General features: G+C 52.8%; 1 protein-coding gene across 1 annotated transcript in view; it reads left to right on the top strand.

Annotated features, from left to right (window-relative positions):
* LRFN2 (leucine rich repeat and fibronectin type III domain containing 2) overlaps positions 1-16,653 on the top strand; it is a 177,463-nt gene that overhangs the window by 74,900 nt on the left and 85,910 nt on the right. The gene's annotated exons all lie outside the window — the stretch shown is intronic.

The raw sequence follows: 16,653 nt of genomic DNA, 5'->3' as shown, positions 1-16,653 counted from the left end.
TGAGTCTCCCAAATTCTTGGGGCCTGTCGCTGGGAGTGTGGGGGGCAAGCACTCTGATTTCCGGATCAAAGACTCCTCACTGCCCCAACCTGGTCTCCTTCTCAAAGGGAGGCATGGCTGACCCCAGCTTTGGGGTCAGTGACATCTCAGAAGAGGCATCTTCTAGTAGGGCTGGGACAGCATGACTCAACCATTCGCTGCAAGCTGTCTTTTTTGCAGGACATTTAGGAACTGGCCTGGGGGTCCGCTAGCGTGCAGGTACCTTCCCAGAGACCAGGCACACCTTGCTTGCAATCCCGAACACCAACTGAATGAAATGCCCGCTAAGCCTGAAGAACAGCTCTGGCCTCTCCTCTTGTCTTAGCCTCATAATTTTAGAATATAGGGGCTGCAGGTTTAGGCTCCAGTGCACACTGTTTCTGGGGGTATCTTTTTTTTTTAAAAAATGGTTCCATTCATGCTTCAGACAGCCAGCAGATTCATTCTGGTCAGAACTCTGCCTTCAGTTCAAGTTCCGGTGTAAATACCTGTGTGAAAAGAGAACAAAAATGGATCTGGATGGCTTTTATTCTACTTGGCAATTGGCTGGATAAAACCGTGGTGGACCGACAGTGTCCATGGAACAATCTTATCCTCGGAGAGAGGAGGCTGGGTTTCCAAGCCCATTCTGCAGCCGAATACGTGTGTGACCTTGAGTCAGGCATCTTACCTTCATCCCGTCTCTGCACAGGATGCCCTCCAAGGTTCCCTGTGGCCCTGGTGTTGTAGAAATGGACACAGTTCTAAGCAGCATCCAGGCCCCTGGAAGGATGTGGACCCTTCGTAGGGGGCCCCTCAGAGCTCAGGCCCAGCACGCAGGATCCTGGATGTTGACATGGGGAATGACTTGGGGCCATTTGCTCCAGTGGCCGTTTGGCTACACCCTTTAAGGTCTGGGTCACTTGGGCCCCCTCACATATCTATGTGTCTTGGGGCTCCCTGGAGAGTCACAGCTGGGACCCCTAATCCTCGTTAGGATGCATGAAGTTAAGACGGGGCGGGCGGGGGGCGGGGAAGATGAATGATCCCTGTGCAAGATGAAACCCACAGCCAGCCCCACTGAGGGCCACCCTGGAGGCCACCAGCCCAGGCCGCTAGCCCAGTGATTCCATAACAGCACCCTGTCAATCAGGACCCCAGGGCGTGCTACGTTCTCTTCCTTCTTCCCACCCAGGCGAGGGGAGGCTTTTGTGTGGCAACTTCCTGGTTTCACATTTTAATTTTCAAAAAGGAAATAAATTCTCTCCAGACATAGCGGTAATTGACTTTGGAGTTGTGACTTTATCATGCAAATGGTTATTTGTGGACTTTTAGAAACCCGCGTCATGGAGCGAAATTACATATTTAGAGACTTCCAAAGCCATGGATTAAGGTCCCAACAGATCCTAATGATTCCGTAGGTGCCATTAGGGTATAACGTGAAAATGCATATTCAGAGGATGATTAAAAGGCAAATGAGCACACGCGGTGAAATTCCTTGTGGAAAGTGGTGATTAGACTCACCGTGAGGCTATTTTCTCATGTTGTCAGGGAGCTCACTGACCAGCCCTTGCCCTGCCCCCTGCCCCACAGAGCCCTGGGAGGCTCTGCTGATAGGTTATAAACAACCACAGACATGCCTGAAGAAGGAGAGACTCCCGTCCCTTGCAGAAGGAGCCTGCTGGCCGCTTCACTGCAGCCACCAGAGAGCTCTGGGACTGTCCTCAAAGATCCAGGGGCATTTTCTGCACGTACATCCTCCCCCTCCACCCTGGGCCACCATGATGTCACATACCCTGGAAACAGTACAGTGTGAAATCCCTTTGGCGGTCAGTGAGGGGCTCCCCCAACCAGGTCAGGAGGGCAGTGTGTAGGGACAGCAACTGTAGTCCTGAGTAAGGTTTGGGACCCTGGTTTAATGTCTAGTGTGTGTGTGTGTGTGAGATTTTGCTTTTTTCACTTAACATTTTATGATGTTTATTTTCCCGTGACTCTAAATGTTTTTTAAAATATCATTTCTAATAGTTGCACCAAAAAAAAATAGTTGCGCCTATATTATTAGTAACTTCTAGTCAGTAGAGTAATTTTTGCTCAGTGCAGAAAAGGCAAAAACCCTCACAGAAAAGTACAAAGGAAAAAAAAACACCACTGCCCATAATTCACATTTTCAAGGGTAACGCAGTTGATATTTTTGTATATGTCCTTCACATACATTCTCTTTCCAAACCTGTAGAGACTATTTTTGTTGCTATCAGGCTGTCCATTGGTGGCCTACTGTTTTCCTGAGAGGTGTAGTGATTATTCCCCAGTGTTGGTGAATACTTTTGCACTCATTGTTCTCAATAGCTGCAGTCCAGTGCACTGTCTGGATTATTCACTCGATGCCTGATGCTTGGACCTCTAAGCTCCTTCCATTTTTTTTGTCATTATAAACAACACTGTGATGAACATCCTTGTGTGAAAACCCTTGTGTGCAGCCATGGTTTCCTCCTTGTACATTGCTGATTTCACTCTCCTTCAAAGTATTTAAGGAAGGGATTTTTCACAAAGGTGTGGGCAGACTTGACAGATCAACAAGGATGTCAGGCACCCAAAGACTAGCAGTGATAGGAGGCCTTTAGTTACCTACCCCCAGCTGGACGTGATCAGGAGAGGAAACTGAAGTGAGGGGCTGAAGCCAGAGAGAGTGTGAGTAGAAGTATCCAGCCTCGCTCTCCTCCTATCCTCTCATTGGCCAAGCCCAAGTGGAAATAGAGGGAAAGGGGTCTGGGGGACACAGTCTATAGAGGCCAGGGTCCTGGAGCACAAAGCTGGGTGAGGAAGTCTGCAGAGAGGATGCGGTGGCAAGCAGAACAGTCAGCTCAGCAGTGGCCTCTAGGCCCCAGGAGGGGAGGGCTCCACCCTCCATCCAACCCAAAGGCTGGGAGCTAGATGCCACAGTCTGGAGAGAAGGGATAAGGATGAGAATGGGGGGACGACAAGAGCCGACATCCTCTGAGGGCTCACCGGGGCCTCCTCTGCACCCCTACACGCAGACTGTTCCCATAGTGAGGGTTAAACAAGGCTACGTATCATACATTAAACTATTCTACAAGATACACTTCATCATTATCATCCTCACAAAAGCCCTGAGGCACAGAGAGGTTTAAAAAAGGTCTTGATCGTACAGCTATGAGAAGGCAGAGCTGGGAACAAAATCTGGGTCAGTGGCTCCGAATCCACCGCCCCGGACCCACGATGGGGCCAGCGGGTCACTGATCTCAGGTGAAACTGGCTGCAGACCCAGCTTTCCGACCATCTCTCTGCTTACTCTTTCTGTGGCCGCTCTCTCCAGCAGGCGGATCAAGAGAGACCACACGTACGCTGCAACCCGGAGAGGAGCCCCGCAAAGCCCTGAATCCACTCCGATTCTATTTTCTCTCTATGCCTTGGAAAATAAAAACTGCTGAGCGCCTGCTATTTTCCTTGAAACTTTGTAGCAGAAATCTTCTCCTGGGCTCTGACCCTGGGAGTCAGCTTTCAGCCCAGAGCACATTTTTACTGCCAAGTTATTTCTGATTCTTTAAAAGCAAAAGCAGAAGCAAAAAAAAAAAAATGTCTGGAAGGAGCAGACTGTGTTGTAATGCAACATCTCAGCAAAAACCCCCGGCCTCTGGGCCCGCGCTCGGCTCCTGTCCTGACGGTGAGGCTGAGAGACGTCTTGAGCAGCAAAGGGAGAGCTCAAGGCTGCAGGCAGCCCCTGGTGCTATCATTTCAGGCACGTGAGAGGGAGAAGCGGAGAAGATGACGTGAGGTTGGAGGACAGGAACACACAGCCAGGGAGAGGAATGGACGATTTACTGATCTGACTTTGGACGTGCAAGGGCCCCACTCCTCATTCTAAGTGAGCTGCCTCCCGGGGCATCCTAAAAATGCCTTGACTCTGGATTTGTATTTAAAGTCACCAAGAACCATGCGTGTGTGCACATACGTGCGTGCGTGCAGGGTCCGTGTGAAGTTGCTGGGCCCGTGTTTGTGAGTATGCCTTTCTGGGAGTGTCATGAGGGCGGGTACCATATTGGTTTTGCCCACCTGTATCTCTTCAGCGCCAAGCATGCGTCCTGGAACGAAGCAGGTACTCAATACATGTTTGTTTGGAGTAGCTTTGAGCACCTACATGTATGTGAATAGTCCGCGTGCAGGGTTCGAGGGGATATGTCTGTGCATCTCTGTGGATGGTGCCCCAGAAAGTCACCTCCCCAAGGACAGGGATCTTGGTCGGCTCCATTCACCGACACACCCCAGTGCTGTGCTATGTCCAGCAATACCGCAGTGCTGTGTGCATCTGCATGTCTGTGTGGGGTTCTCAGTTGGCCGATGAGCGAAAGAGATGTGTGAGAATGAGTATCTTTGGATATCGAGGTGCCTGGGAGTATCCGGGTGGGACGGATCTGCATCTGGGAGCAAGTGTACATGCTTGTTTGTTATGGGAAAAGACGTAAGTGTAGATAGCGACATGGTGACTAGAAGCAGAAACACCAGAGAAATATCTAGAAATATCTTTACAAATATGTCAGGCTCCTCTCTCACAGGCTCTGGCCTCTTTGCCCACGGCCCTTCGCGTGTCTGGATTCAGATCTTAACTGTAGACCCTTCAGCCACAAATGCAGCTTAGATTCAATTGTGATGAAGGACCTGACGGCAGGAAACTGGACTGCTCAGCACAGACACTCGTTACTTACCTCTGGCCGTGACCGCGCTTCCAGCTCTTTCTTTTCTCCCATTTACACTTTGTTTCCCTGTTCAGTCTCTCCAGGCTTCCCTGACGCTCTGGAGGAGTCTTTAGTGTGGACTCAGCTCTGTACACACACTGTCATCTGGTCTGTGTCCCCTCTGGACAGTCTGGACTTTGTCCCCCTTGCCTTTGCTCCTCCGGTCTCCACCACACCCTCCCAGGCCCCTGGTACCTCGGCACCCCGGTGGACACTCCGATAAGCGATTATCTCCTTCCTCAAGGTCAGCTCCGTCTCAGGATTCACCCCCAACAGTAAGGATGATAAATGGCTGTTGTGGTCCAAGACTGGCGAGGTGACATTTCTCTAGCCTTCCAAGAATTCCCTGTGTGCCCACTGTTGCTGTCCCGATCTTGTTTTTTTTTTTTTTTTTTTTTTGATCATCCTAGCTTCCTGGGGAGCCCAAGGCCTTCTCTGCAAAGGCCATGCATCAATCCTGAGGAAGGCAGGGTGGAGGTGGGAGTGTGTTACAGAAAATCTAGGGCATCTGCTCTGCAGTCTCCTCCACGTAGACGTGGAAACTGAGGCATTGTCAGACGCTCAGCTCCCTCTTCTCTCCCCTTCCTTGTCCTAGTGTAAGTGCATTCTTTTCTGTTTCACTGTGCATTCTGTGTAGCACAAAGGACTTCACAAATGCTAATGTGGTAACGAGTGACTCCCGGAAAGGGAGAAAATAAAGCCACCAGACAGGTTTGAAAGCAGGTGTCTGGGTCGGGGGCGGGACAGGAAAGACCAGGAAAGTGCTGGGGACGATCAGGGATTGATGAGGACAGCAGGTACAGTCCAGCGGGCTTGGAGGAGATGCTGGAACAGAGAGGTGCTAAGGTCCTCAGTAGGTGGGAACTGGGGAGCGGTCTGCTCATCTGGTTAGGGACATCCAGAGGAACTGCCGAGGGGGCTCTCAGGCTGGGACAAGGAACAGAAGCAAAGGTGAAAACAAAAGCACAGACTTCTGAGCTAGACAGGCAGGTGGGCTTGGGCCCAGAGGGGTCTCACTTTGGGGTGCTATAAACTCTTCTCTGTGGCAAGCCCCTTTCTGCCGAGTCGGGTAGGGGACTGAGGCCTTTGCGTGGTGCCTCACAGATTGTAAAGCTCTGTCATGTCCAATAACCTTATACCAGCCCCTGGAGGCACATCAGGTGTATAGAACTCTTACGTTATAAATTGAGAAGGCACAGAGTGATTGGCTGGTGTTTTAAGGACATTCAGCAAGGAATTGAAGATCTGGGGCTATTAGGTCAATTAGTAAGCACCTACTGTGTGCCAGAGGCTTCTTAGGTACTGGGATTAGAGCCAGGAACCACATAGATGGAATCCCCGCCCTCAAGGATCTTATATTCCAGAGGGAGGAAGCAGAGAGTCACACACAAACTCATCAGTAAGATGCTTTTGAGTACCTCTGAACAAGATAAAATAGGTTAGTGTAAGGGAGAGTGGCAGTACAGTGGGCTTGGGGTTGGGGCCCTGTGACCAGGGTGATCAGGGGTGGCCTCTCAGAGGAGGTGGCGCATGAAATGAGATCTGAATAATGAGGAGAGGGTGTGTGAAGACTGGGGTGGGGAGAAGGATCCGAGCAGAAGGGATAAGTGTAAAGATCTCAAGACTGGGTTGAGCTGCAGCCAGGGAGTCTGCAGCTTCCTGTCCAAGAGCAGGGCTGGGGGAAGATGCGGCTGCAGGGGTAGGCAGGAGCCGGACCACACAGGGCCCGGTAGGCTGCAGTGAGGTCCGTGGCTTTTATCTCCTGTATAGCAGGAACGTCTGAAAGGTTTTCAAACAGTGGGCTGACCTGACCTGATTCTGGTTTAGATAGATCCTTCCAGCTGCTCTGTGGAGGACAGATTGGAGGTGGGCCAGAACTACAGGATGGAGATAAATTAGAGGAGAAATGTAGTGATCCAGGCGAGAGATGATGGTGACTTGGTCCAGGAAGCAGCAGTGGAGGTGGTAAGAAAGGATCAGATTCAGGATACATTTTGGAAGTTCCACCAACAAGATCCAGTGATGGATGGGATATCAGGTGTAAGGGAAGGGGGAATCAAGAGAAGCTAGGTGAGTGTATGGTGGGGCATTTTAGAGATGGGGAAGTCTCTGAGGGGGGCAGGTTTGGAGTGGGAAGAGGGAGTTTACTGTTCTGTTTTTGTTCAAGTTGCCACATAGACATCCAAGTGGAGATGGCAAGTTAGTAGCAGGATGTGCAATTCTGGCAGATTCCAGGGGAAAGGTCTAGGCTGGAGGTAAAATTTCAAGAGTCTTCATCAAATAGAAGGTGTTGGAAGTTGTACAACTGGATATGATGACATGGGAAGAGAGTGTAGACTTAGGAGAGAAGAGGGCTGAAGGACGGAGTTGGGGCAATATGATGACTAGAGGCTTGGGAGCTGGCAGAGAAGACTGAGAAGTTGCAACGTGTGAGTTTGGGGGTAAAGCAAGGGAAGATGGGATGGGGTCATCAAATGCCAAGGAGAGATGGGGTAAGGAGAAAACAGAGGATAGGCTGTTGGCTTTGTGACATTGGGAAGTCATTGGTGACCTTGACCAAAGCCTCTTCCATGGAGATGTGGGATTGAAAGCCCAAGTTGAGAAGTGGGGGTGAAGCAGTGGGGACAGTTAGCGAGTAAACCTTTATCTGGGGGTGGGGAACAGGACAAGGAAATAGAGGGGCTAAAAAGCAATGTGGAGTCAAGGGAATGATTTTTTTCTTTAAAGATGCGAACTAGTGAGACACGGTTGTTGACTGGGTTGATCTAAATAGAGACAGTGCTGATGCAGGGGACAGAGGGTATCATTGCAGGAGAATCTTTGAGAAGATGAAACCAGATGGGATCCTGTTCATAGGTGGAGGGCTTGGTCCTAGAAATCAATGGGATATATATTTTTTCATTTTAACAAAACGGGAAGCAGGGAATGTGAGGACAGATGTAGGCAGGTGGGTGATGTATGGGTAGCAAGAAGAGACAGGTCTTTGATGTCATTGATTTCTCTGTGAAGTACACATCAAAGCCATCATCTGGAGAGGGGGGTCAAGCAGAGATGATCATTTGAGAGATGAGAGAAATTTTTGAAATAATTTTCTTGGAGAGTTGGAAAGTACATTTACTAGGAAAGTATAGAAACGTTATGTGGCAGAGTTCAATGTTCTATAGAGAGAATTCCTAGAGAACAGTTGAACGATGGGGTGCAGGTGCTGAACAAGTGGATGGTGCGGGAACAAGCTAGGGTAGGGGTTTCTCCAGATGAGTATGAAGGAGGGGGGGGGGGGCCAAGGACATCAAGAGTGCTAGGAAGGGGATGGTTTGGGGGCTGAAATCTGGGCTGAGTGATGATGGATTGGGAGGTCTCAGTAGGTGGGAGTATTGTCAGCGCAGGGGTCGTGGAGTATTACAGGGGACAAAGTTAGACAGGGGATCCTTGAAGTCAGGCATTCAAGAGTGAGGGAGTTATTGGTGATGATGAGGTCTAGAGTGTGACCATGTGTGTGGAAAGGGCAGGAAAAGATCTTTGGTACCGGGGGCGGGGGGAGCAGGGTGGTCAATGAACCGAGAGGCCAGGGTGTGGAACAGATCATCTGAGGGATACTAAAGGCGTCGAGAATGACGGCAGGAACGGTGGTGGAGAGGGAAGGAGAGAGACGGAGAGCTAAGTGCTGAGGTCATCAACTGATGACTAATCCTTAATTCTTGGAATTTCAAAGTCATCTAGTGAAGCGGTTTTAAAACAATTTGTCAAACTCTCAACTCTTGTTTACAGGAAGCATTTTGAGGCAGCTTGAAACAACTAGGAGAAGTAAAAGCATATCTACTATTGGGAAGGGGGTGGGGGAAACTGAGCCCCTTATTCCCATCTCCACTCTGAGGGGCCTTTGGGCGGGCTCCATGGAACCTTCCAGGGCACACGGTTAGAAAACCACTGATTTAATCCAATGCCGCTGATGTTTCGTTTGAGGAACGAGCGTTATCCAAGGTCACCCTGGTAGTTAGGAACGGAGGCAAGAATGGAGTCCAGGCTTCCCGTCTCCCACTGGACCTGGGTTCCATAACTACTCCAAACCTGTTTTCCTATTCTGTGTTGTTTTTCCCTGAGGTTCCTAAACAGTCTGTGCTGTAAACACAAGACTGACAACAGCACTAGCAGGAAGCTCCCTAGCCTGTCCCTAGAGAGGTCCATTTCATTTTGTCTGGCCTTTTCCAGAACTATAGGACAACACTGTCCTATCACAGTAGGAGGCTAGGCTTAGGTGAAAGCCAGGCTGGGATGGCTGAGGGACTCACCCAGCTACAGGGTCTGCCCTTGGGGGCCCAGATCAGGGTCCAGAGATTAACTGCAACCTGGGACTTGACCACTTCTGGCCTCTTAGAACCTTGGCTGGACATGGGTGAAGTCGGGACCCAGCTGAGTGGACTGACCAAGTTAGACATCAGCGTGGCTGAGAGGTGGAAGCCAGCAGCAAGGCAGTGGGACAGAAACCAGACCCCAAGAGATGGAGGAGGGTCTGGAGGAGGGGAAGAGACAAAGGTGGAGGGCTTTCAGAGACGCTGGAGAGCACAGGGGCTTTCCATAGGTCCCATGGGGCTTACTGGTAAGTGAGGTGCTGGATAGGAACTGTATATCAGGGAGCATGTCCAGCCCCGTATGTCATGAGGGACATGGAGGCCGAGGGCAGTACTCGAGGCCGAGGGCAGTACTCAAGTCCAGCTGGGCATCGCTTCATGATTTTGAGCCATCTGTCCAGGCACAGTCGACCCACCCAGCCTCGGATGTAGGAAATAGTGTCTGTGCCCCAAATGAGTCAGGGTACAAGTCAGGACTCCAAATACAGCAGAGCACCCACCAGAGAAACATGCAGAAGGCCCTGGCGGGAGTCCAGGAGCAGGGGGCACTCTTTCCCGTGACCCTGGCCTTAGTTCAGGCCCAGTGCACAGAGGACCTTAGGGTGTCCCCTGTGCCCTGAAGCCCTTCCCTCAATGTCAGCAAGACCCAGCTCCCTCACATGTCCCCTCCTAAGAGAGGACTTCCCTGACTGTCCCCAGGCCTCATTCCTCTTTCCCCTCCCAGCCTATAACCTGCTCTCTGTTCCCGGAAGCACATACTACGCCCTGACCTCTTAGAATGTACGTATTTACTGTTACTGTCTACCTTGCACACGGGCAGTGGACTGGAAGCCCCCAAGGCTGGAACTGGGCTTCCCTGCCACCCATATCCCAGGACAAGGGGCTGGCTCAGCAGTGAGCTGGGAGGGGTGGCCCTGTGGCCCCTCTCCTGCTTCTCCACCCACAAGGGCACAGTTGAGTTGTGGGCCTCCCTGCTCTAAATGCCTCACTGCCCTGTAGAGCTGTGTCTGGGTCTAGGTCTGCAGGGAGGCTGACCTCACTGTCCAGGCCCATCCAGCCCCTCCCAGCAGAGGAGGAGGCCCTGGCTGCCATGCTGTGATGGTCACCCCCTCCCTGGGAACAGACTCTTACCTGAGGGCGGGTGAGCCGCGCTGGGCCCCTGGAAACCCCAGGCTGGTTGTATCAAGGCCGATAAGCCTCAGTAAGTGGCTCTGAAGATAATCAATTGTTTTCATTCGGAGTGAAACAACTGGCTGCAAGGAACCTCTATTTAAAAACCGCACACACACGCTAGATCCATCTTCTGTTAAATTGTTGCTCACGCTGATCTGATTTGTCCTGGCAGCTTCCACGTGCTTCCTGCTCAGTGCCAGAGATGGGGCTGGGAGGGGAGCTGGGCCGGGACCGATGGAGCAGAGGGGAGCTGCGGACTGGGGGTGGGCAGCTGAGCAGGAAGGAGAGGAGGCTCTAGAACAGACAAGGCCGGGGGGGGACCTCACCTCCCAGCTTCACCCACCTTTGAGACTCAGGTGGGGGCTCCTGTGAGAAATCCTGCCCTAATTGTCGTCCTCCTTCTCTGATCCAGGAGAATTAGTGGCCTGGCTGGAAGGGACTTCAAACCACAGGGTTGGAACCCTGGATTTTCCAGAGAGGAAAATAGAGACTCAGAGAGGGTAAGTTGCTTACCCAAAGTCACACAGCAAAATAGTGGCAGAGTAGGGTCAGGGCCTGGGACACCAGAGGCCCACCTGGTATTCTTTCTAGGCACTGCTGGGGAGGGAATCTTCTCTCTTCCACAAGGTGTTGGCCTTGACAAGGGCTGGGCACATCCTTCTCCTTCCCTGCCTTCTAAGCACACTCTGAGATGGGCCCCCAGTGAACACTGTTAAATGAGTGAAGAGGAGTCCATGGGGTCCCAGGGAGGGAGAGGGGATATTTTGGGGACGGACTAGACCAGATTGAATAGACGAGGCCCCAGAGAAACGGTGAGCAGCAATCTTTGACCACGTAAGGCAGATCATGCCCTCCCCTGCTCCAGATCCTGCCATGGTTCCCCAGTTCAGTCAGAGTAAAAGCCAAAGTCGTTCCAATGGCCCACAAGGCCCTATGTGATCCTGTGCTGACACTGTTGCTACTCCTCTCCCCTCTCACCACCCTATGGCCGCATTGGTCTCCTTCCTGTCCCTCCTGCCTGCCCATTTTACAGGTGAGAGCCACAGACTCTGAAGGAGTCAAGGCCGTGAGGCATCACTTAAGGCTGAGCGAGATGGCAGCCAGGGAGGGTGGGAGGTCAGGCAGGATGCCAGGGCAGGCAGGTGGGCGGCAGACAGGGCCTAACACCTGTTCTCCGAGCCAGGGAGCAGGTCTCCGGCAGTGGGATCCTCTGGTGTCCCTGTCCTGGCAGGGCTGACCTGAGGGGTGGCTGCTGAGGGACCCCACAGCACCAGCAAGGGCGAGCTCCAGAAGGACAGCGGGGAGCAGGCAGTGTGGACAGGGGTCGGCAGGCTGAGAGGGGCCACAGTAGCAATTTTTTCATGTGACTGTCTTGAGAGTGACTTGGGACTCAGGCCCAATGAGGGGCACTTCTAAGAGGAGCCGCCAGTGACCTGTGGGAGCATGGGGACTCCAGGGGTGTCTGTGATTGAACCCTGAGTCTGGGTTTGTAGACCAGGCAGGCGCTCCTCTCTCCACGGGGCAGCTGCGGCCGCTCTGCCCCTCCTCCGTCCCTCCACGCCGGCGGTGGCCTGGGGCACGGACGATAAATAATAGTAATAACGAGAGAGTCTGTTCCAAGCAAGATGATTTTATGAAATTACATTTTTGAAAAGGTTAATTCTTCTATCTTCCCACTTGTACTCCAATCTGGAGAGGAAAATGTGGATTAATTGGGCCCATTTCCTCCCAGGCCTCCGTGGAGCCCCGACAAGATGTTTGCTTCCGCCAGGGCCTGACGTCCCCTGCAGGCTTGCCGGAAGCAGCAGACGCTGGGCCCTCCTTCCCTCTGGAGCTGGCTGACCTCCCTGTCCAGGCTTGGGGCAAGCAGTGGCCCTTCCTCTGCGGCCCACGCCATCCGGGACCAAGGGGCTGGCATAAAGTCCAGCGGGCCGATCCACAGCTTGTCTGGGAAGTCCTGGCAGACGGAGTGGCAGGCGGGATGGGAGAGGAGATCTGGAGAGACCGTGGGGAAGCGGGCTCGGAGGGCGGCGTGCAGGAGGAGCAGATGGGGGTACAAGTGGGGACTGGAGCGGGGCCCCAGGCATATGTATGGAGTGGGCAGGATGGGTGAGTCAGAGAGAGGAAGTGAATGGAGACAGAATGACAGACGCGAGGGAGGAGCTGGTGGGCTGGCGCTCTCTCTGGTCTCTATTTTGCACCTTTTCATTGTTATTTTTCCCTAAATCAGGCAGAGGACAGACCCCTGAGGGAAGGCATTTACCTCAACAGGAGGCGAGGAGAAGGGGGGAGGAGTGTTTCTCCAGCTCTAAGTGTCACGTGAGTCCCTCCTCCCACGTCTGCTCATTGCCTCCGCGGGGCAGCCCTCATCCGTCTCCCCACTGTCTCACCAGCAGGAAGAAGAGGAGGGTCTAGAACAGACAAGGGGGGGTGGGGGGAACCTCACCTCCCAGCTTCACCCACCTTTGGGACTCAGGTGGGGGCTCCTGTGAGAAATCCTGCCCTAATTGTCCTCCTCCTTCTCTGATGCAAGAGAATTAGTGGCCTGGCTGGAAGGGACCTCAGACCACAGGGTCTAAACCCTGGATTTTCCAGAGAGGAGAAGAGAGACTCAGAGAGGGTAAGTTGCTTACCCAAAGTCACACAGCAAAATAGTGGCAGAGTAGGGTCAGGGCCTGGGACACCAGAGGCCCACCTGGTATTCTTTCTAGGCACTGCTGGGGAGAGAATCTTCTCTCTTCCACAAGGTGTTGGCCTTGACAAGGGCTGGGCACATCCTTCTCCTTCCCTGCCGTCCAGGCACATTCTGAGATGGGCACCCAGTAAGCATTGTTACACGAGTGAAGAGGGGTCCATGGGTCCCAGGCAGTGCCTGTCTGAGATGGCGCAGCTAAGGAGTGGCAGAGCCGGGGACACAATGCAGACCCGCTGATGCCACCCCAGCTGAGCCATCTCAGACAGGCACGGCCCCGCTCTGGGCCTCAGTTTCCACATCTGCGAAGTTAAGAGGTTGGGCAAGCTTATTCCAGACCCCCTTCCAGCTCTGCAGTGTGGAGATTATTTGACTGGAGTCCTGAGGAAAGGGGTTTGCTCCACTGCCTTGTTGTATTAAGGCTTCATTTTGGCAGGAGATCGTCAGTGGTTTTCAAGTACAATAAAGTGGACCAGCAGGGCCCAAAGAGGGCAGTGGGGTGGAGGCAGGTTGTGTGGGGTGTCTGTCTCTGGCTGTGCTGTGAGGCATGTCTGTGTGGGGGGCGGTTAGGGCTTGGGTCCTGCTTGTATCTGTACAAAGTGCAAGTTTACATCAGGCTGTGTGCTCCATGCTGTGTGTAGCGTTTACCCCAACACCTTGAGGACAAAATAAAAGTGACCATAACTAATTCAGCGCTCCTCCAGCAGGTGCTTTTTGTATGGCTGAGTCAGTTCCCCTCCTTGGGTTTGCTCCTAACATTTCACACTTTGCAGGGTGATCCCTAATCCTAGTCATCCCTAACCCACCACCCTGAAGCCCTGGGGTGGGGGGGGATACAGAGTGGACCTGCCCTCAAGGAGGCAGAGAAGGCGAGGCTCCTTCATACCAGGAGTGATGCACCTTCCGACCAGACCTGGGGACTTGTGCCATAACTAGAACTACCCCAATGTGCAGTGGGTACAGGGAGGAGGCATTAAATCTACCTGATTGTTGTAGCGATCAGGGAGGGCTTCCTGGAGGAGGAGACATCGCAACATCAGTTATACTCTAAGGGCCATGGGAGGCTGGGCAAATGGCTCAGTCAAGGGATAGAGTGGTGGGCGGGTGCCCAGGGTGTGTGGGGAAAGGTGGAGGGTTTGTCTGTTGTATGGCTGTGACTCAGCGGGTCTGCGAAGAGAGAGGTGAGGAAGACTTCTACAGGAATTGAAGCTTAGAGGAGAGGTGGGTTTGTTTCAGTGGAGGAGAGGATGTCCTGGCAGAGGTGTCAGGGAGGAGCAAGGCAGACGGAATGGAGGACAGGTGTGGATGGGGAGGGGACAGGCCAGCGGCCAGCACAGTGGGCCCCTGCTGCCTGATGGTCCAGGAGGAAGAAAGTCTGGGCAGGAGAGAAGGTTTAGGCTCCCTGGAAACCTCTCCTTAGGGGCTCCTGACAGGACCAAGCCATCTATTTCCTGGTGTACATCCCCTCCTGACAGGCGCTCTCCCTGTTTATTCCTGTTCAAAGAGCGGGAAGACCTATTTCCCTCCCAGGAGCCTGTGTATTCTGCTTTCTCATTTTCCAATCCAGTGACTGTACGGCTTTTTATCATTTGGTTTCATCCTTCCAACAACAAGAGGAGCCATTCCCTCTGCTTCTTGATCCCCGGCTGGGGAGGAACTGGGGACAACTGCTGTGACTGGGGGCCTGGGGCCTGCTCTGCAGAGCCCTTAACCGTGCACCACCCTCCGCTCCAGGCCATTCCAGGCTGGCATTGATGCTCACATCAGAGCTGCTGCTGTGGGGTGAGGGGTGCAGAAGGTGGGCGGCTCCCATTGGCTTGTAGCCCGGGGGACGGGCGTAAAGAAGTAGTGCAGGTAGGTTGAGGGGAGAGAGGAGCCGAGGTCAGAGAAGCAGGGAGTTGGGAGCGCAGAGTAGGGCTCCCAGCATGGCAGTGGACGGTGGGCCTGGGGGCTTCCTTTGGTTTGCTCCTATCATGTATCTTTCCACATTTCTGAGGAGAGTCTCTAATCCTAGCCATCCCCTAATCCACCACCCTTGGATTTGCTGGTAAAACCCGGTGACTTCTCACCATCTATGTCTTGGTTCCTTGGGCTCCCAGCCATCCTCTCACCTCCATCTTTCCAAAAGTAAGAGGTCCTGCAGCTTTCACAGTGATCTGCCTACCTCCCCTCCTTTCTGTTGACTTTCTTGGGATACGTTCATGGTGCCCAGATGGAGGGACAGGCTCCACGGGGTTGCCGTTTCCTGAGATGAGGTAGGCTGCAGGAACGGTGGGCTCCAGGGGAAGCAGGAAGAGCTTGTCTGTGGCCCTGTTAGGTCTGAGATGCCTGTCAGACACCCCAGTGGAGATGTCCTGAGAGTCAAATTGTGAGTCTAGAGCTCAAGGTGGGGACTCAGGGGGACTCATCAGCATACAATGATATTTCCCCAAGGGAAAAGGAAGAAGGAAAAGAAAGGGCCAGGAAGGGCCTGGAGCACTTCAGTGTTTTGCTGAAACAGCCAGCAAGAGACCGAGCAGGACAGGCCAGAGAGGAAGGGGAAACCAGGAGCGTGTGGCATCCTTTTCCAGGGTCTTCCTATCGTGGCTGCACCCTGGTGGTCCTCAGGCCACTTCACATAGTGGGCTCGTGTCCTTAGGGAACAGGCCAGAAAGAACAAAGATTGAATCAGATTCCCAGTCCCAGCCCTTCCCAGCTATGTGGCCTTGGGCAAACTTGCTTTGCCCCGCTCTGAATCATACTTCACTCTGCATGCAGAAAATTCAGTAAGACCGATGTGTCTTATTTACCTGGCACCTAATAGCCACTCCTTAAATGTCAATTCTCCTGCCCCTCCTTACTCTTCCTAAAATAAAACCACCATAGTGTGCATCGTCTCAGAAGGAAGTCCTGTAGAATTTGAGATATTGGTCTTTAAATACACTATCTTACACTTGCCCACACCGAAGCTCATCTGTCGCTTTTCCGCCCACTCACACACACCCTTGTGGGATTCTGTAGTGTATCCCCATTGGCTTGACATTTCACTTCCCCCAAAAAACTTAGTGCCATTTGCAGATCTCTAGCTCTCACTGTGTACTCCTTCTTCCAGATGATAAATTAAAATTTCAAATGAGACTCACTGTCCTAACGGCAGGGTGCCTCTGTTGGCCATTCTCCCCTCAGAGAAGAGCCCAGCACATCTTCCAACTTCCTGCCCATTTCTACCCCAGGAACAGTGCCTCTGAGATGCCCTCCCGCCATCCCGGGGGACCCCCTCTGTAAGCCCGAATCAATCCACCACAAGGGCTCGCTACCTGCTAATTCCCCAAGGAGCCCCTGTGCTTTGGGGCTCAGGGGTCCTGCCGTTTATAGAGATGCATCCAGTTCTTCTTACAGGGTCAGAAAGTGAAACTCTTTAGTCCATGGGTCCCCAGTCTCTTCTAAGATTACTCTTGTGGGGGTTATAGTCCTACCCTCAGTGGGTTCTACTCACTGTCTGTGTAGCCGGCACAATCCACCCCACCGACCCCAACATCTCTGTTCACACCAGCTCCCGCCGCCTCCACCTGCATCTTTGGCATAAGGGCCTTCTCTGGCTGCTGGAGCACGCTCTGCCCGTCAAGTGTCTAGGGGATTTCACTGCTAGAGCTGTTCTCAAACACTGACTTTTGGGCACTCCTATCCCAGC

The sequence above is a fragment of the Orcinus orca genome, chromosome 10 (assembly GCF_937001465.1).
Source record: "Orcinus orca chromosome 10, mOrcOrc1.1, whole genome shotgun sequence".
Classification (NCBI taxonomy): domain Eukaryota; kingdom Metazoa; phylum Chordata; class Mammalia; order Artiodactyla; family Delphinidae; genus Orcinus; species Orcinus orca.
The sequence above is the reverse complement of the archived record's forward strand: the minus strand, read 5'-3'. Positions and strand labels throughout refer to the sequence as shown.